Source organism: Nicotiana tomentosiformis, chromosome 3 (genome assembly GCF_000390325.3).
Source record: "Nicotiana tomentosiformis chromosome 3, ASM39032v3, whole genome shotgun sequence".
Classification (NCBI taxonomy): domain Eukaryota; kingdom Viridiplantae; phylum Streptophyta; class Magnoliopsida; order Solanales; family Solanaceae; genus Nicotiana; species Nicotiana tomentosiformis.
The window spans coordinates 101,502,300-101,524,444 of NC_090814.1; positions in this window are offsets into that span (position 1 = coordinate 101,502,300).

Genomic DNA, 22,145 nt, shown 5'->3' on the forward strand with positions numbered 1-22,145 from the left:
CGTCCTTTCGATGTTGTTATGTGTTATTTGAGGCCTCAAGTAGGTCCGTATTATGTTATGGGACTTGTTGGTATGTTTGGACGGTGTCCCGAGGGGCTCAGGCGTGTTTCGGATTGATTTCGGATCATTTTCTTCAATGTCGCGCTTCTGGTGTGACTGCACCTGCGACCGGTTTGCGCAGTTGCGATGGTCGAAGAAGCATTGGTGAAGTCGCAGAAACAAGACGAGGCTGGGTGAGGAAGACCGCAGAAGCGAATTTTTGTAGCGCACCTGCGTGCACGCAGATGCGAGATTGGAAGCGCAGGTGCGAAAATCTTCGCAGAAGTGGAATTTGATATCCGCAGGTGCGGGGGTTGCTGGGCAAGGCTATTTTCGCAGAAGCAAAGTTTTTACCACAGAAGCGGTGGTCGCAGATGCGACGATTATACGCAAATGCGGAAATCGCTGGGCAGAACCTATAATTCGAGGTCTTTGGTTTCTTTCTTCATTTTTGAATTTTGGAGCTCAGATTGGGCGACTTTGGAGAGGAAATTTTCCACACAACTTGGAGTAAGTGTTCTCTACTCATTTTTGATCTTATATCATGAATCTAACTTCATTTTTGGTAATTGGATTGTGAATTTTAAAGAGGAAATTGGGGGTTTTGCCCTAAAGTTTCATAATATGAATTTTTGAGTTTTGAACATCGAATTAGAGTCGGATTTAAGTGAAACTAGTATGGTCGAACTTGAATGGATTGTTGAATTTTGTAAATTTTGTCAGGTTCTGAGGTGTGGGCCCAGGTTGGGCCTTTGACTGATTTTGGACTTTTGATTCAAGATTTGATCTTTTTCGATCGGGATTGGTTCCTTTAGCATTGTTTGATGTACTTGAGTTGTTTTTGGTTAGTTTCAAGCCGTTCGGAGGTCGGAACATGCGGGATGGCATCTTTGGATCATCGCTTGGCTTGCCCGACATTGGTATTGGCTTGTTCGAGATAAGTAACTCTTCTTATCTTAGTGCTGAGGTTATGAAACCCCGAAATACGTGTTATGTGATTGGTATTGAGGTGATGCATATGCTAGGTGACGGACGTGTGGGCGCGCACCATGTGAATTGGGACTCTGTTGTTTCCATGGCACTGTATAGTGGTCCTACTCTGTTGATATCCGTGTTTTCATTATGTGATAAAGTAGTTAAGCTGTCAATCATGCTAGATATCATGTTTAGGCATTATGCCGATATTGTTTGGACCCATAGTGGTCGTTTCTTACTGTCATCTCACTGATTTCATTGATATTTCATACTCAGTCATATTCATGCATTCATATCATATCACAGTCTCAGTTATTTATTGATACATTATATCATTATTGCCGGGCTAGTTTCATGACATTGTGAGCCCGTGAGTGAGGCCGGGGCCCTGTTTGTGAGGATGTTGTCACTATAGCACGTGAGTTGTCCGTGCTGCATGTGAGTTATCCGTGCAATTCTAGATATTGATATTATGGCACGTGAGTTGTCCGTGCGGATTATAGCATTTGGGCTGAAAGGAGCCCCTCCGGAGTCTGCACAACCCCAGTGAGCGCAGTCGACTATAAATATGGACCGGGCTGCACGCCGTAGCGGGTATGGTACATCACTGAGTGATTCAGTGTTCTGAGCATAGTGAGAGAGAATGCGAGACAGTGAGATTAAGTACTCTGAGAGTGTAAGTACATGAGCTCATTATCGAGATGCATTGCATTTGACATACGTACTTGAGATACATGCATAGAGGTGCATTTCCTTCTGCTACCCAGTTTTGGGGACATTTGTGATTTTACCTGTATCCTGACATGTAGGCATAGAGAAGTACTTTCCTCATGCTATCCGAAAATGAAACATCTTACTATTTGTTGAAAGAAGTTTTGGGAAAAATCATTGTTTTCAAACTTACTCATATTTTGGTTTTTCGGTAAAAGATTTGGATTTTCATTGAGATACTTGAAAAGAAATGCATATTTTTCTGGACATGTGAACGGACTGAGCCTTTTATTTATGAGATACTCTTTTGTTACGTGTACTATGTTGTTATGAACTGTTGTGGAATATTGGTGTTGGACTCAACCTTTCTGTTAGCTCGTCACTACTTTCAACTTAAAGTTAGGTTTGTTACTTATTGAGTACATGGGGTCGGTTGTACTCATACTACACTTCTGCACCTTGCATGCAGATGTTGGCTGCTAATGTTGCTGTGATCGATGGGAGTTGGATTGAAGATATAAATGCGCCCCGGTTGCAGTTGCCTCTTGTTCGTGGTAGCTTTAGATCTGTAAAACTCTGTTTATATACTTTTCAAATAGACGATGTATTTATTTCATTTCATATTTGTAAATTCTATTCTTAGAAGCTCATGATTTGTACTACTAGTTCTTGGGGGAAATGTATTAGTTTCATATATTTTCTTTTAATTAATTGCCTTATTAAATTTCATTGTAATTGGATAGTTGATGTTTGGCTTACCTAGCGGGTTCGATTAGGTGCCATCACGACCAGGTGGATTTCGGGTCGTGACAATTGAATATTTTTGATTCTTATTCATTTTTGTATATCAATTCCTATTTGGATGTAATACTAACTTATTCAACGTTTATGTCACAACCCCGAATTTCCTCTGTAGGATGTCGTGATGGCACCTAGTCTCTAAGAGTAGGTAAGCCTATCAAATATGCAGAATAACGGAATCTAAAACTGAAACTCAAATCTCAACATATGAAATAAATAAAAATTGTAATTCAAAATAGTTACAGCTCCCAAAACCCGGTAGAAATAAGTCACAAGCTTCTAAGAGAAATACTAAGTGTCTTTATGCATCAGAGTCTAAAGAGAAAAAGAAGAACAACATAATAAGGATAGAGGGGGACTTCGAGGTCCACGGACACTGGCAGATATAACTTGAAGTCTCCACGTATGGCTAGCTCACTGATATCTGGTCTGATAGGAAGTACCTGGATCTGCACAAAAAGATGTGCAAAAGCGTAGTATGAGTACACCACATCGGTACCTAGTAAGTGCCAAGCCTAACGTCGGTAGAGTAGTGACGAGGTCAGGTCAGGACCTACTGTAAATAATAAAAGACAAGATGAAAAGTTTAACAATATAATAATAATAATAATAATAATAATAATAATAATAATAATAATAATAATAATGACAATGGAAATGAATTAAGTAAGAAGTATGTCACAATTTAACTACACAGAATAAGGGCAAATAATACCTCACGGAAGGAAAACAAGAATATTTCGTATATAAGGAAAACACAAAATAATCAAAAGCAAGTGCAACCATAGAGAAATATCAACAAGGGCACTCCCGAGGTACCGTCTCGTAGTCCCAAATCATAAATAAATTCACAATAATTCTTTTCCTTATATCACTGTGGGAGCCTTCACATTTAGTTTTAAAGAAATTGTTTTCTCGACATAGCATCCCGCGTTTTAGCCACCCTTATCACACTGTATGGCTTCCAGTAGATCCCCTACTAGCCACGCGTATAAAGCCACCCTTATCTCACCGCATGCATTTCAATACCCAGACCTTTTTCCACTGCATGCGTATCAATATCACAATATATCACAATTTGCACCTCAAGTGCCCAAATATTTGAACTTGCCAAAAAAATCAACAACAACTTTATTTTCCACAATAACGAGCTCACGACTTAATCACAAGTAGTTTGCCTTTCACTCGATTTTCCAACTCTGATTGGCTCGAATCTAACCAAAATAATTTCATACTATAAATATAACTACAAGGAACTAATTTAAATAATGAAACTACAACTTTAGCAAGGAATCAAAAATTCGGCTAAAATTTTTGACCTGAGCCCATGTATCAGAATTAGGTAAATGTCAATAATTACGAACACCCATTCGACCACGAGTCCAACCATACTAGTTTCACTCAAATTAGATTCCGAATCCACATCCAAATCTCAAAAATTCGTTAGATGATATTTCTACAATTTTCCCAAATTTTCCATCTCAAAATACTAATTAAATGATAAAAACAATGATATCTTCGTATATATTGACCAAATCCGAGTTAGAATCACTTACCCCGATTAATTTCTTGAAAACCCCATGAAACATCGCCACAAACCGAACTCCCAAAGTCCAAAAATGAAAAATGAGATGAAACCCTCATTTATATGGTACCATTCTGATCTCCCAATGTGCTAACCGCACATTTAAGGTCTCTGCGGCCGCAATCCAAATTGTGTGGTCGTAGTTTGGCAGTATCTGCACTGCCGTGCTTTAGTAAATTGAGCATAACTTTCTGTATAAATGTCGAAATGGTTAATGGTTTATCTTTCTGAAATCTAGACTCAAAGGTCTACAACTTTCATTTTTGGATCATCTCCAAATTACTTGTAAATTAAAAGATATAAGCTTCCGAAGTGAGACCATCGAATCTGCAAAATCTCCTTTCTGCGACCGCAGGAGGATTTTTGCGGTCCGCATATTTTCAACTGTGGTCCGCATATCTTTGTAATGACCCGATTTTTCATTTTGAACATCTACGCTCCTTTTAACAATTTGAAGTCTTGAGTAGCTTCGTAATGTGTATTATGACTTGTGTTAATTGTCGGTTTTGGTTTTCGGGTGATTCGGGATTTAATTGAAAGAATAATCATTATTTAGAAGTTTAAATAAAAAGAGTTGACTGATTTGACTTTTTGTGCAAACGACTCCAAAATAGAGTTTTGATGGTTCCAATAGCTCTGTATGGTGATTTTGGACTTAGGGGTGTGTCCGAATATTCATTTTGAAGTCCGTAGTTAAATTTGGCTTGAAATGGCAAAAATAGGAAATTTAAAGTTTGGAAGTTTGACCTGAGAGTTGACTTTCTGATATCAGGGTCGGAATCATATTCTGGAAATTGGAATAGCTTCGTTATGTCATTTATGACTTGTACGCAAAATTTGAGTTCATTCCAGATTGATTTGATATGTTTCGGCGCGAGGTTTGGAAGTTGAAAGATTTAAAGTTCATAAATCTTGAATTTGGGAATGATTCGTGGTTTTAGTGTTGTTTGATGTGATTTGAGGCATCGAATAAGTTTGTATGATATTTTAGGACTTGTTGGTAAATTTGGTTGAGGTCCCGAGGGCCTCGGGTGGATTTCGGATGGTTAACAGAATTTAATTTGGATATTTCTAGAATGTTTCGACATCGTTTCTTCAAGAATAAGTGGTATCATATTAAGAAAATTAGCTACAAGAGAATTGTTAAAATTACGGAGCCATGGCAAAAAGAATCGTCGAATTCGGATATTGTATGAGAGAGTTGTGCCCATTTCCGTGACGAGAACAATTTTTCGTCGTCGCTAGCGCCCAGGGTAGCGTGGGGTGGTAGCCCCGGCACTGGAAATTTTTGGGATGCTGGAAACTGTGCCACAGGCAGCGCCCCATGCCATCTGTGGCGCTTGAACACTAAAAATCCCTATAAACCGGAGGTTTTTGCCATTTTTGACGAAAACAAAGTTGGGGAGCTCGGTTTGGGCGATTTTCAGAGGCATATTTCAGCACATAACTTGGGGTAAGTGTTCTTGACTCCCTTATAATTATTCCATGAATTAATCTTCGTTTTCGGCGTTAGATTATTGATTTTTCAAGAGAAATTGGAGGAATTTTCTAAAATTTCATAAAATGAATTTTCGAGATTTGAACATCGATTCGGAGTCAGATTTAAGTAAAATTAGTATGGTTGGACTCGTAATTGAATGGGTTGTTGGATTTTGTTAGTTTCGTCGGATTCTGAGACATGGCCCCCACTGTCGATATTTCGAGCGGAGTTTGGAATTTTTGTAAATTGTTAAATTATAAGCATTAGAGTAAATTGTGATTAATTCACACATTGATTGAATAGATACGAATCGTTTGGCTTGAATTGAGGAGATAGGAAGGCATATGGAGGTTGATACACGCGGAATGGAATTTTCGGAGTATTGTACAACTTGCTCGGCATTGGATTTGGCTTGCTCGAGGTAAGTAACATCTCTAATCTTGGAGCTGAGGGTATGAAACCTGATTATACGTATTATGTGAATTGTTTGGAGGTGAAACACATGCTAGGTGACGAGCGTGTGGGCGTGCACCGTAGAAATTGAGACTCGGTTGATTCCGTAGAGCTGTATAGTCATTTATATGTTAGAGAAACTGAGTTGTAACTCATGTTAGAAATCATGCTTAGGCAAATTTTGGTATTATTGAGACCCACTGAGGTTATTTCTACTGTCGAATTATATGTTTAAACTATAATTTGATACTCAGTCATATTCATTTATTGTGTATCATATCTCAGTCTCTGTTGTTATTTATTGATGCATCATATCATTATTTTGTGCTAGTTTCATGACATTGTGAGCCAGAGAGACTGGAGAGATTGTCTCTATACGTTATTACGTCATTCATGACTTCACATATTCATGGACATGCAGGCATAAAGATGTATTTTCCTCATGCCATTTGAAAATGAAACATCCTATCTGTTGTTGAAACGTTTTTGGGAAAAATTACAGTTTTACAAATCGTACTCATATTTTGGTGATTTCGGTAAAAGATTTGGGTTTTGGCTGTTATACTTGAAAAGCATGCCTATTTTTCTGGAACTGTGAACGAGGTGAGCATTTTATCTTTGAGCTACTTCTTTTATTACTTACATTATGTTGCTATGAATTGTTGTTTGTTATTTTTGTTGGACCCCGACTTGTGTTCCAGCTCGTCACTACTTTAAACCTAAGGTTAGGTTTGTTACTTATTGAGTACATGAGGTCAGTTGTACTCATACTACTCTTCTGCACCTTGCGTGCAGATATTGGCTGATGATGTTGCTTTAATCGACGGGAGCTAGATTTGAAGACGTACATGCGTTCCGGTTGTAGCTGCCTTTTGTTCAGGGAAGCCGTAGATTTATAAAAATCTGTTTATGTACGTTTCGAAAAGATGATGTATTTATTTAATACCAGCTTTGTAATTTCTAATTTTAGAAGCTCGTTATTTGTACTACCAGTCCTTGGGAACTGTATTAGAGTCAGTTAAATATTAATTGAATTGGATAGTTGTTAATTGGCTTACCTAACGGGTTGGGTTAGGTTCTATCATGACTAGGTGGATTTTGGGTCATGACAAGTTGGTATCAGAGCTCTAGGTTCATAAGTTCTACAAGTCATGACCAAGTGTCTAGTAGAGTCTTGCGGATTGGTATGATGACGTCCATACTTATCTTCGAGAGTCTACAGGGCATTTAGGATAATCTCCCATCTTTCTTTCCTAATCGTACGGAATTGATTCAGCTAGAAACATAACTCTTTGAATTCCTTCCATGCATTCGTGTGCGTATGTGAGCACTCGGTATCAGCTGTGCATCGCCGGCTTGTGATTCCGTGAATGAGGTTCGAGATGTGTATTCTGTGTTATGGTGATGGGACAGTCTGGAAGACTTGAGGCCAGATTTAGACCGCAGCTTAGACTTGGTAGCTTTAGTTGTAACTTGTACATTTGGAATCATATGTCCGGTAGTATCCCTATGAGTGAAATTCGTGGCTTGATGAGTGGTGGAATGACTATATGATAAGTATGATGTGACTGCGGGATGTGTTCAGGTGGTTTGAATGTGACGAGAAGAGTTTCTCGAGATGTAAAAAGGCCCATTGGGTGCTTGATTTCCATCTTGATTTGATGTATATTCTCGAGTTATGAGTGTGTTGAAGGATCTTTCATGGTGTTAAATTGTGGGACAAATTAAATTCTCATGTCTTGTTAATGAGTTTGGACTTAGGAAGATTAAGTGATTGCGTAGTAATTGTGGCTGCGAAAGGGTATAACAAGATGCGAATTTGAGGCTAAGCAGGTGGGTTATTTCCTGCGGAGTAATCTATGTAGGTGTGTTCCTTATAATGTTGAGCGGAGAGTTTCTTTTCTAACAGCGGGGTGTATGTGTTGAGATCTGAATTTGAATATGGTTGAGAAAGTTGACTTGACTGTCAAGAGAATAAATGCGAGCTTAGCAGATGATTGAGGTATTTTTATGGTTGGTGTTGCATGAGCTTGAGAAGATTTTTCGTTGAATTGACCACGGTGTTATGACAGTAATAGAGTATGGATATTGTGAGTTATGAAATGTTTTGTTCTATGGTTTTAAGCCAAGTGGGGGATTCCTTTATCACCGATTTGATTGCACGGTTATTTGTTGTATTGGTTTTGGTCTGAGGCATACTTGTGGATTAGCTATGAATTGCAGAGGTTGAGATGGATGATGAGTCGAGTAAGGAAATTCTTGGATACGGGTTATATTTCACTTTATGAGTATATGAAAATCACATAATGAGTTGTGTTGTTGTTCTTGACGGATATAGTGTGCACGGTGTATGAATTTGCTCGGTTGTGTTAAGGCATGGTTACTTCTTTGGGGTGTTGTTCTACTAATTGAGCATAGGCAGTTTGGCCCGTTTGGGCGGTGCAATTGAGATTTGAGAAGAGGGGATGACTCTTGAGAAAGTACTAATGAATGCACGATAAATATGTAGCAACTGAGAATTTTTGGCAGATTTGTATATGGCTAGAATATGAGATTTAAGTTGGATGGTGTCGATACTTGTGGCATTTTTTTTATATCATTATGGATTTTATATTTCGGTATCAGGAAGGTGAAGGAAACTGGTATTTATGGGGGGTAATTATGATGTGGTGAGACTTTACAGATGTTTTGGTGGCAATATTCTTGGGTTTGGTGACCTGCGTGGCTTGGTAGAGTTAGGTAGATTCAGTTCTAATAGCATGGTTACGTGCAAATGGATTTCAATGTATTCTTGATGGTTTCTACCATGGTTATAACCGGATATTTTCTACTAGTGTGGAGAACGTGTTGTGTTTTGTGATTTCCTCTTAGAAGGAAGCAAGAGAAAGGTTTCTAACTAATCAGGTATGTAATTTGCTGGTGACTCAGAGTTCATAATGAGATTCTTGTGCTTGTCACATGATGGCATGATAGATGTTGTGTGTTGTGTGGGATTAAGATTTCCATGTACAAGGTGGCAGTTCAATCTTGAAGGGAAGGTCACGATTTTGGACAAAATGGTCAGTTTTAGATATTTAGAGGAATGTTATAACTGCTCAGTAATCCCTGAGGGGTGCGCATTTCAGAAGGCACATTATGTTTTGACTTACGGATGTTCATCGGTATTGCGGTACTTACTTGATTGATAGACTGCTGATATTCAAATTATTGCTATGTGGCACGGAAGAATTATGGAAGTATTCCTGGAGGGATGATCGTGCATGAAAGATGTGTTAGTCATTCGAATGCTAGAGTTGGGATCAGTTATCATGATTTATGTGTCGTATGAATCTGGAGAATGGGAGTTCTCAAAAGCATATTGTTTCAGGGTTGCAACTTGTTTGAGGTGAGTATTTTATTTAAACTCAGTGGAGGCACTAGTTGCATTAATTATTTGTGATAACTACACTCTATGAGTGTGCATATATGCGAGGTTTGAGCTCATGTGCGGGCATCGGGGCAAGTATTCATACTCAAAAGAATGCTTAGGCTATGATATGCCTAGAGTTGACTGTTAAGCATAAAGTTATAATGTTTCTCGTATTCGTACCTTTGTGGAGAACTATCTAGGCTATACTTAAGGTTATAAAGAGGCTAATTCCCTGAGTAAACTTGGTGGTTACTATTTCTGTGTTAACTTGCCGATTTGAGTTGTGATAGCAGACTTTGCAGATGCCTGCATTATGGCGTGTTATTTATACCAGTCCAGGAGCATGAGAATCTTATTTCATTATCATATACATGTGTACTCGTTTAATTGCTCCTGTATGATATGCTTGGACTAGAGGTCTGTGACCATGCCAGGCGATTTATATTATTGGCATGTGAGTTGTCTGTGCGGATCTATATATTGGTATCATTGGCATGTGAGTTGTCCGTGTCGCACGTGAGTTGTCCGTGCAGTGTGTGGGAATTTTATCTCTTTGATAATTTATCTGATTTCATTGCCTTCCTTCATCTACGATAAAATAAAATTACTTGAGCAGCATATTAGAGGAATTGTGCACATGAGCCTATGGTTATCCTCTTCACTAAATTTGAGGAGTTGGTTGTAAATATTAGGTTGTGGTGGTGCTAGCTGAACTTACGAAGCGGTTCTCTTCTTTGAGACATTTTCCATTTTTGGGTACACGAATTGCGCAGTTGTGGCTTGAGTTATATTGGTGTGACATGTCTGTGGGATAGTTGTGTTTAATAATATATGTTCATTGGACCTAGAATAGGTACTATCATGTTTGATTATGGTATATTCGGGAGGATAATATTGAAAGTCGGATTAGAAAGTGATTATGGTTCTGGTTGGGGCGAGAGAACTCCATGACTAGTTGATCTGATAAGTGGTTATGAGATTCCACGTGTTTCTTTCATTATCAGCAATGTACGAAGGTTTTGGGAACGAGGTTTTGTTTGATATGGGGTTTAATACTAGTACCGAGTTGGTTTTGAGTAGTTACTGTGATCGCAAATGGTGTTGCGAGTATGTGAGTTGTATAGTATGTTATGTGACTATATCTGGGGTTATGGGTATGGCTTGATACAACTTGTTCACACTTATACAGTGTGTAGATGCGAGATTCAGGTCTTGTAAGAAATTCTGAATGTTGGAAATTGGGTTCTAAGTTCTATGGACTAAGGTTAAAGTAATGATCTTCAATTAGGTTGTCTTGTCAGGCGTATATAGAATAGGGTGGCGTGGGATCACCCACGGGTATGTGGGTGGTAAGGTGGAATAGTGATTTGAAGGTTTAGGAACAACTCTTGGCACGTACGAGAAAGAACGTATGTTTAAGTGGGGGAGAATGTAACGACCCGACTTGTCATTTTGAACATCTACGCTCCTTTCGAAAATTTGAAGTCTTGAGCAGCTTCGTAATGTGTATTATGACTTGTGTGAATTGTCGGCTTTGGTTTTCGGATGATTCGGGATTTAATTGAAAGAACAATCCTTGTTTAGAAGCTTAAATGAAAAGAGTTGACTGATTTGACTTTTTGTGCAAACGACTCCAAAATTGAGTTTTGATGGTTCCAATAGCTTCGTATGGTGATTTTGGACTTAGGACTGTGTCCGGATATTCATTTTGAATTCCGTAGTTAAATTTGGCTTGAAATGGAAAAAATAGGAAATTTAAAGTTTGGAAGTTAGAGCTGACTTTCTGATATCGGGGTCGGAATCCTATTCTGGAAATTGGAATAGTTTTGTTATGTCATTTATGACTTGTACACAAAATTTGAGTTCATTCCAGATTGATTTGATATGTTTCGGCGCGAGGTTTGAAAGTTGAAAGATTTAAAGTTTATTAAGCTTGAATTGGGGAATGATTTGTGGTTTTAGTGTTGTTTGATGTGATTTGAGGCATCGACTAAGTTCGTATGATGTTTTAGGACTTGTTGGTATATTTGGTTGAGGTCCCGAAGGCCTCGGGTGGATTTCGGATGGTTAACAGAATTTAATTTGGATATTCCCAAAATATTTCGACGTCGTTTCTTCAATCATAAGTGGTATTAAATTAGGCAAATTAGCTCCAAATTCAGTTTTTATTGAAGCATTAGATCCATATTGAAATTACGGAGCCATAGCAAAAAGAATCATTGAATTCAGACATTGTATGAGAGAGTTATTCCCATTTCCGTGACGGGAACGATTTTCTGTTGCCGCTAGCGCCCAGGATAGCGTGGGGCACTAGCCCTGGAACTAGGAATTTTTGGGATGCTGAAAACTGCTCCACAGGAAGCGCCCCACGCTACTTGTGGCACTCGAACACTAAAAATCCCTATAAACGGGAGGTTTTTTCCATTTTTGATGAAAACAGAGTTGGGGAGCTCGGCTTGGGTGATTTTCAGAGGCAAATTTTAGCACACAACTTGGGGTAAGTGTTCTTGACTCCCTTATGATTATATTCCATGACCTAATCTTCATTTTCAGCGTTAGATTATTGATTTTTCAAGAGAAATTGGAGGAATTTTCTACAATTCCATAAAATGAATTTTCGAGATTTGAACATCGATTCGGAGTCAGATTTAAGTAACACTAGTATGGTTGGACTCGTAATTGAATGCGATGTCAGATTTTGTGAGTTTCGTCGGATTTTGAGATGTGGGCCCCACTGTCAATTTTTCGAGCGGAGTTTGGAATTTTGTAAATTGTTAAATTATAAGCATTAGAGTAAATTGCGATTAATTTACATGTTTGAATAGATACAAATTGTTTGGCTTGAATTGAGGAGATAGGAAGGCGTATGGAGGTTGATACACGCGGAATGGAATTTTTGGAGTATTGTACAGCTTTCTCGGTATTGCATTTGGCTTGCAGGAGGTAAGTAACATCTCTAATCTTGGAGCTGAGGGTAAGAACCCTGATTATACGTGTTATGTGAATTGTTTGGAGGTGACACACATGCTAGGCGATGAGCGTGTGGGCGTGCACCGTAGAAATTGAGATTCGTATGATTCCGTAGAGCTGTATAGTCAATTAACTTGTATTTTTCTATGTAGTTTTATGTGTTAGAGAAACTGAGTTGTGACTCATGTGAGAAATCATACTTAGGAAAATGTTGGTATTATTGGGACCCACTAAGGTCATTTCTACTGTCGAATTATATGTTTAAACTATAATTTCATACTCAGTCATATTCATTCATTGTATATCATATCTCAGTCTCTGTTGTTATTTATTGATACATCATATCATTATTTTGTGCTAGTTTCATGACATTGTGAGCTAGAGAGACTGGAGAGATTGATGACTGAGTGAGGCCGAGAGCCTTATTGTGAGGATAATTATTAGATCGAGCTGCACTCCGCAGCATGATAGATTAGCTTATTATAGCACGTGAGTTGTCTGTGCGGATCCAGATATTGATACTATAGCACGTGACTTGTCTGTGCAGCACGTGAGTTGTCCATGCATCATGTGAGTTTTCCATCCAGATTATAGCGCTTGGGCTGAAAGATCCCCTCCGGAGTCTGTACACACCCCCAGTGAGCGCAGGTACCTACTGAGTGCGACTGCCGAGCGATTGGGATGATTGAGTGATTGTGAGGACTTAGTGACTGGGAGGACTGAGTGATTGGGAGGACTGAGTGAAATGATACTCTGAGAGTATGCATATCGTTTTATTACTGAGTTGCATCACATTGACATGCACACTTGACATACAGGCATAAAGATGCATTTTTCCTCATGCTGTATGATACTGTTTCATTCATGACTTCACATACTCATGGACATGTAGGCATAGAGATGTATTTTTCTCATGCCATTTGAAAATGAAACATCTTATCTGTTGTTGAAAAGTTTTTGGGAAAAATAGCAGTTTTACAAAACGTACTCATATTTTGGTGATTTCGGCAAAAGATTTGGGTTTTCGCTGATATACTTGAAAAACAGGCCTATTTTTCTGGAACTGTGAACGAGCTGAGCATTTTATCTCTGAGCTACTTCTTTTATTACTTCCATTATGTTCTTATGAACTGTTGTTGGTTATTGGTGTTGGACCCTGACTTGTGTTCCAGCTCGTCACTACTTTCAACCTAAGGTTAGGTTTGTTACTTATTGAGTACATGGAGTCGGTTGTACTCATAGTACACTTCTGCACCTTGCGTGTAAATATTGGATGATGATGTTGCTATTATCGAGGAAAGCTGGATTTGAAGACGTACCTGCATTCCGGTTGTAGCTGCCTCTTGTTCATTGTAGCCTTAGATTTATTAAAATTTGTTTATGTACGTTTCGAATAGATGATGTATTTATTTCATACCAGCTTGGTATATTCTAATCTTAGAAGCTCATGATTTGTACTACCAGTCCTTAGGGAGTGTATTAGAGTCAGTTAAATATTAATTGAATTGGATAGTTATTAATTGGCTTACATGACGGGTTGGGTTGGGTGCCATCACGACTGTCACAACCCAATTCCGTGTTTAGCCATGATGGCGCCCAACACCATTACTAGGAAATCCAACAGTGAACAATCTAGTGATTTTCCCATTTTAATAATTTTTTCCCAAGTAAAAAACTTTCCTTAATTTAATAGGTTTAGTAAGAAATACATTTAAATTAATAAAATGAAAGCAACTGAATGTATTTATGGCCATAGGAATAAAACCAAAAGCACAAGTTTACTAGTGTGTGCCAAGATCTGGTGTCACAACTATTTGGGCAGCTAGTAGAATATACATAATATCTCCACTCTATTGTCTGAAATAGAATAGATAGGAAATAAATCAAAAGAAAGACTCCGGCTGCTGCTGAACGGCTCGGAAGTGCAGCTCACCATGTGGTCTCGGACCAGAAGTCAAGCGTATGCGCCGGACTGATAACCAGATGCACCTGCCTCAGATCCTGCACATCAAGTGCATAAGTGTAGCTTGAGTACATAAACAACATGTACCCAGTAAGAATCTAGTCTAACCTCGAAGAAGTAGTGACGAGGGGTCGACTTTGACACTTAATATGGGCCAAATTATAATAGTATGAAGTTCTAATTAAACATGATATATAAAATGATAATAGAACCCAGAGCAGGAAAATAAGTAAACAATCCTTTCATTTCAAGTGAGAACCAAGTTATTTCTCTCATCTAATCCTTTCACCTTTCAAGTCCATGGAACAATATTAAATATAAAGGGGTTCCAATATCTTTACGTACGAATTATGCCGAGGACGTACGACCCGATCCAAATATATACATATAAATATACTGTGCACTGCAGAGGGTCGAATGGCCCGAACCATAGATACATTAATTAACCTGCTGAGGCGAACGACCCGCTCCCATAAGAGTAGTGGAAATTTACCCCGCTCGCGGAATATACTTGCGAAGCAGTATTTTCTCAAGTTATCATAATATTTCTCAATTCTTTTTCAAAGTAAGAAATTCTGCTAGGAACCTTTAAAAATATTGAAATCCTCAACCTTCGCTTTAATTGAAACAATTAGTAAGCATAAACAAGCAACGATATCAAAAAAACATGGTGTAAGCCTAAATCTACCCGGACATAAGCATGAATAGTAGCTACGCACTCTCGTCACTTCGTACGTACGTAGCCCCCACATATAGAAGTACATAATGATTAAGTTTACCTATGGGGTTAATTCCCTCTTACAAGGTTAGAAGAGAGACTTACCTCGTTTTAAGGCCTACTTCCCGGTCCAAGAATGTGCTCACACCCTCAATTCGGTGCCGAATCAACCCAAAACTAATCAAATAGTATATAAACTAATCAACACATGCTCAAAAGTTCGTATTCCAACTATTAAAAAAGTTACCCAACCCTAAATGTAAGATTCTTAAAATTCACCCCCAGGCCCACGTGCCCGGATTGCGAAAGTTTTCGAAGAAAGTTGTTACCCATAACGTCATGAACTTAAATATATGATTTTTACTAGATTCCATAACGAATTTCATGATTAAATCTCATTTTTGTTTATCAAAAACCTAGGTTTTTCTCCTAAACCCATGATTTTCACTAATTTACATGTTATAATCTACCCATAAGTTAGGTATTTGACTCATATTTGGTAGGAATTACTTACCTCAAGGTGTTAGATGAAAGTCCCCTCTCTAAGAGCTCCGATAATCACCCAACAATGGAATAAATGAGCCAAAATGACTAAGTCCCGCATTAAATAAAGGATTCTGCCTTCAGCGGTTTCTGCACCTGCTGAGGGACTTCTGCTTCTGCGGTCAAAAGTTCGCTTCTTCGGAACCGGCCTGGCCACTCGCCCATCGCACCTGCAGAGCTAGGTCCGCTCCTGCGCAATCGCTCCTGCGGCCGACTCTTTCGCGCCTGCGAACACAGCCGCTTATGCGGTCACAGTCATCGCACCTGTGCATTCGCAGGTGCGCCAAACTCCTCGCTCCTGCGGATCCTGGGTAGCCTTGGCTTGATCGCTTCTGCGGCTCCTAGCTTGCAGCTACGAGCTCGCACCTATGGCTGGCCAAGCGTATGTGCGATTACACCAGCAGCTGGGAACTTCAACTATTGCTCCCAAGTTTCAACTTGGTCCGAGCCTCGTCCGATTGATACCTGGGCCCTCCGAGGCCACTCCCGAATATACCGACAAGTTTGAAATCATAAAACGGACCAGCTCGAACTCTCAGAATGCCCAAAATGACATTAAAACTAAGGATTACACCCCAAACCAATTGGATAAAAAATATAAACTTTAAGTTCTTCAATTTACTCTCAAAGCGCCAAAACGTACTTACACTATTCTGATTGACACCAAATTTTGCGTGCAAGTCTTAAATGACATTACGAAACTAAACCAGGTATCAGAATTCCATTCGGACCTCGATATCACCAAAACCTACTCTAAAACAAATTTAAAGAACTTCAAGAACCTTCAAGGAACCAACTTTCAATATTAGGCGCCGAAACGCTCCCGGGTCATCCACAACCCGGACCGAGCATACGCCCAAGTCCGAAATCACCATAAGAACCTATTGCAACCGTCAAATCTCGATTCCGAAGTCGTTTACTCAAAATATTGACCGAAGTCAAACTTAGCCTTTTAAGGCCAACATAAGGAACAAAGTGTTCCGATTTCAACCCGAACCCTTCCAAATCTCGAACTAACCATCCCCGCAAGTCATAAAACAGTAAAAGCATATACGAGGAATCGTATTTAGGGGAACGGGGTTCTAAAAAGCAAAATGACCGGTCAAGTTGTTACATTCTCCGCCTCTTAAACAAATGTTGATCCTCGAACGGGTCTAGAATCATACCTGGAGTGCTGAATAAGTGCGGGTATCTGCTTCACATGTCCTCCTCAAACTCCCAGGTCGCCTCCTCGACTGGTTGGCCCCTCTACCAAACCTTTACCGCGGAAATCCTCTTGGACCTCAACTGGCGATCCTGCCTATCAACAATGGCAATTGGCTCCTCTTCATAACCCAGACTCTCATCTAACTGAATCGTGCTGAAGTCTAACATATGTGACAAGTCAGCATGATACCTCCGAAGCATAGACACGTGGAAGACCAAATGAACTCCCGATAGACTGGGAGTCAAAGCAAGCTCATAAGCAACCTCTCCAACTCGTCTCAACACCTCAAATGGGCCTATAAACCTTGGGCTCAACTTAGCCTCACCGGGCTCAAACCACGCGATAGGGGAACGACATCGCCGACCATATAAAGCCTCAAATGGAGCCATCTCGATGCTGGACGAGTAACTGTTGTTGTAAGAAAACTCGGCCAAAGGCAAAAACCGATCCTAATGTCCCCAAAAGTTAATCACACATGCTCTGAGCATGTCCTCCAAGATCTGAATTGTCCGCTTTGACTGCCCATCGGTCTGTGGATGAAATGTGGTGCTGAGCTCTACACGGGTCCCCAACTCACTCTATACTGCTCTCCTGAAATATGAAGTAAACTGAGGACCTTTGTCTTATGTGATGGAAATAGTCACACCATACAGCCGAACTATCTCCTAGATATAAATCTCGGCCAATCTCTCTGAAGTATACGTAGTCATCACAGGAATGAAATATGCCGACTTGGTCAATCGGTCTACAATGACCCAAACTGCATCAAACTTCCACAAGGTCCGCGGCAACCCAACTACGAAGTCCATAGTAATGCGCTCCTACTTACACTCAAGTATAGTCATCTACTGGAGTAAACCTCCTGGCCTCTAGTGCTCATACTTAACTTGCTGGCAATTTAGGCATCTGGCTACATAATCAACTATGTCTTTCTTCATCCACCGCCAAAATTAATGCTACCTCAGGTCGCGGTACATGTTCATAGTACCTGGTTGAATGGAATATCGAGAATTGTGCACCTCCTCTAGAATCCTCTCCCTCAAGCCATCAACATTTGGAGCACATAGACGACCTTGGAGTCACAGAACACCATCCTCGCCAATAGAAACCTCCTTGGAACTACCATGTAGTACCGTCTCTCTGAGAACCGTCAAGTGCAATTCATCAAACTATCGAGCCTTGATATGCTCCAATAGTGAAGACTGGGCAAAGACACATGCAAGAACTCGACTGGGCTCTGAATTATCTAACCTCACAAGTTTGTTAGCCAAAGAGTGAATGTCCAAGGCTAGTGGCCTCTCCTCCGCTGAAATGAATGCCAAAGCTACCCATACTCTCTGCCTTCCTGCTCAAGGCATCCGCGACCATATTTGCCTTGCCCGGATGATAAAGAATGGTGATGTCATAGTCCTTCAGTAACCCAAACCACCTACGCTGCCTCAAATTGAGATCCCTTTGCTTGAACAAATGCTGCAAGCTGCGATGATCAGTGTAAACCTCACAGGACACCCTATAAAGATAGTGCCTCCAGATCTTAAGAGCATGAACAATTGCGGCCAACTCTAAATCGTGCACATGATAATTCTTCTCATGGGTCTTGAGCTGACATGAAGCATATGCAATAACTCACCCCTCCCGTATTAATACACAACCCAAGCCAACGTGTGAAGCATCACAATATACAGTATACATCCCTGAACCGGAAGGCAACACTAGGACTGGTGTTGTAGTCAAAGCTGTCTTGAGCTTCTGGAAACTAGTCTAACAATCATCGGACCAACGAAACTGAGCACCCTTCTGGGTCAATCTAGTCAAAGGTGCTGCAATAGATGAGAATCTCTCAACAAACCGGTGATAATAACCTGCTAACCCAAGAATCTCCTGATCTCAGTCGTCGAAGTAGGACGAGGCCAACTCTGAACTGCCTCAATCTTCTTGGGATCCACCTTAATACCCTCGCCTGATACAACATGCCCCAAGAATTCCACAGAATCTAACTAAAACTCACACTTAGAGAGCTTAGCATATAGCTTCTGTTCTCGCAAGGTCTAAAGCACAACTCTCAAGTGCTGCTCGTGCTCGTCCATGCTACATGAGTAAATCAAAATGTCATCAATGAAGACAATGATAAACGAATCAATATAAGGCCTGAACACCCTGTTCATCAAGTCCATAAACGTCGTTAGGGCGTTAGTCAACCCGAAGGACATCACCAGAAACTCATAATGGCCATATCTAGTACGGAAAGCAGTCTTCGGAACATGTGAGTCCCTAATCTTCAGCTGATGGTACCCCGACCTCAAGTCGATATTAGAGAACACCCTAGCACCCTACAACTGGTCAAACAAATCATCTATACGCAGCAGCAGGTACTTGTTCTTGATGGTAACTTTGTTCAACTGTTGGTAATCAATGCACATCTGCATAGTCCTATCTTTCTTCTTCACAAATAGCACTGGGGCACCCCAAGGTGATACACTTGGCCTGACGAACCCCTTTGCTAGCAACTCTTCAAGATGCTCCTTCAACTCCTTCAACTCTTTTGGAGCCATACGGTACAGTGGGATAGATATAGACTGGGTACCTAGAGCCAAGTCAATATAGAAGTCGATATCACGATCTGGTGGCATGCCTGGAAGGTCAGAAGGAAACACATCAGAGAACTCCTGGACTATTGGTACTGAATCAATCGCCGGAGACTCTGTAGTAGTATCCCTAACATAGGCTAGATAAGCCAAACAACTCTTCTCGACCATGTGTCGAGCCTTCATAAAAGAGATAACCTGACTAGATGTACTGACAGACGAACCCTTCCACTCCAATCTAGGCCACTCTGGCATCGCTAAGGTAACAGTGTTGGCATGGAAATCAAGGATGGTATGATATGGGGATAGCCATCCATGCCCAGGATGACCTCAAAGTTGGTCATATCAAGCAACAAAATATCCACTCTAGTCTCGTATCCACAGAATGTGACCACACAGGACCGATAGATCGGATCCACAATAACAGAATCACCCACAGGAGTGGACACATAAACAGGAGTACCCAAGGACTCATGAGAAATATCCAGAAAATGAGCAAACGGAGATGACACATACGAATAGGTAGACCCTGGATCAAATAGTATTGAAGCTTCCCTACCGCAAACAATAATAATACCAGTGATCACGGCATTTGAGGCCACTACATCTGGTCGGGCCGAAAAAGCATAGAATCTGGCTGGAGTGCCACATGGATGGACCCCGCCTGCCTAACCTCTACCTCTGGGATGGCCCCTACCCACCTGCCCTCTGCCTCTGGGTAGCCGGACGGCTGGTGCGGCCACTGGTGCTGTAATCATGGACTGCTGACCCTGCTGTACTGCCTTGCCCTGAAGTCTGGGGCAATGTCTCTTCATGTGACTAGGATCCCCGCACTAATAACAACCTCTCGGAGCGGTGGATTGCTACCCCGAAGTCTGACCCTGGTGGCCCGAATACCCACCGTTAGAACTATGAAGACCCGGTGGGCGGTGTGAATTCTCTGGCATGGCACTGAAATAGGCACTAGAAGAACCCTGATGACCAGAGTACCCACTGGAAGAAACCAAAATAGCTGGCGGGCTGTAAGAACTCTCCGGCATAGCACTAAAGTAGGGTCGCGCTGGAACACTCCGAGGAGGTGGTGGTGCTAAATATGGGGCCTCCTAGGTTGACCCCTCCCAAAATGACCTTTGCCCCCAGCTGGGGCACCTCTGAACTCTCCAGAAAAACGGGACCTCTTGTCCCGCTGCATCTGCTCTCTACCCCTCTGAAGGTAACCCTCATTCCTCCGGGAAATCTCCACTACCAACTGATAAGAATTCCCCATATCAACCTCCCTACCCATACTAGCCTGAATACTAGAGTGCAAGCAACAAACCTCCGCACCCTCTCTGCGTCGGTAGGAAGTATCATATGTGCATGGCGGGACAACTCAGAGAATCTCGCCTCATAGTCGGTCACGGACATCTAACCTTGCTCGAGCTGCTCAAACTGACTCCACAACTCTTCTCTCTGGGAGGGCGGAATATACCTATCCAAGAATAGGCGTATAAACTAGTCCCAAGTCATGGGAGGAGAACCTGCTGGTCTGCCAAGGAAATAAGACTTCCACCACCTACGTACTCTGCCCTCTAACTGAAAGGTAGTGAAATCCACTCTGTGAGACTCCAATATGCTCATATTGTGCAGTCTGTCCCTGCACCTATCAATAAAGTCCTGGGGATCCTCATGTTGCTCACCCCCAAAGAACGGAGGGTGAAGCCTGGTCCATCTATCCAGTAGCTTCTGCGGCTTACCAGTCGCAGCTGGTCTGGGCTCAGGTATAGCTGCTGCAACGGGCTGGGCTCCGCCCACGGGTAGTGTGCTCGGGGTCTGATATACTGTAGCCGTATGCCCAAGAGCCTAAGAAGTAGGGGTTTGTGCTCCCCCTCCTGCCTGAGATGTGGCTGGGTCTGATTGAAATAAACCAGTATGGGACATAGAATTCATGAACAGAAGCATACGGCCCATGACCTCCTGAAGGGCCGGTGCTGACATGAAATCGATCAGGGCTGGCTCTGCTGCGGGCACCTCGCCCTGCTCCTCATCTATGAGATCCTCCACTGGATCGGCTGGTGGTGCAACTGGGGCAACTCTGGGACGTCCTCGGGCCGGTGACCTCCCATGGCCTCTGCCTCGGCCTCTAGCAACAGGGGGACTAGCTCCTCCTGGATTCAGAACATCTATCGCGTGTGTTCTCACCATCTGTGAGAGAGTAAGAGAAGTAACTTAGTACACCGTCAACTGCACGATAGGAGATGAAAAAAGAGTAGTTTCCTAACACCCTATAGCCTCTCGAGAATAAGTACGGACGTCTCCGCACCGATCCACAAGACTCTATTAGGCTTGCCCATAACTTGTGAGACCTACGTGAACCTAGTACTCTGATACTATGTTGTCACGACCCAATTCGATGTTTGGCCATGATGGCGCCCAGCACCATTGCTAGGCAAGCCAATAGTGAACAACCTAGTGATTTTCCCATTTTAATAAATTTCCTTAATTTAATAGGTTTAGTAAGAAATAGATTTAAATTAATAAAACAAAAGCAACTGAATGTATTTATGGCCATATGAATAAAACCAAAATCATAAGTCTACTAGTGTGTGCCAAGATCTGGTGTCACAAGTGTGTGGGCTACTAGTAGAATATACAAAAGATCTCTACTCTACTGTCTGAAATGGAATAGACAGGAAATAAATCAAAAGAGAGATTCTGGCTGCTGCT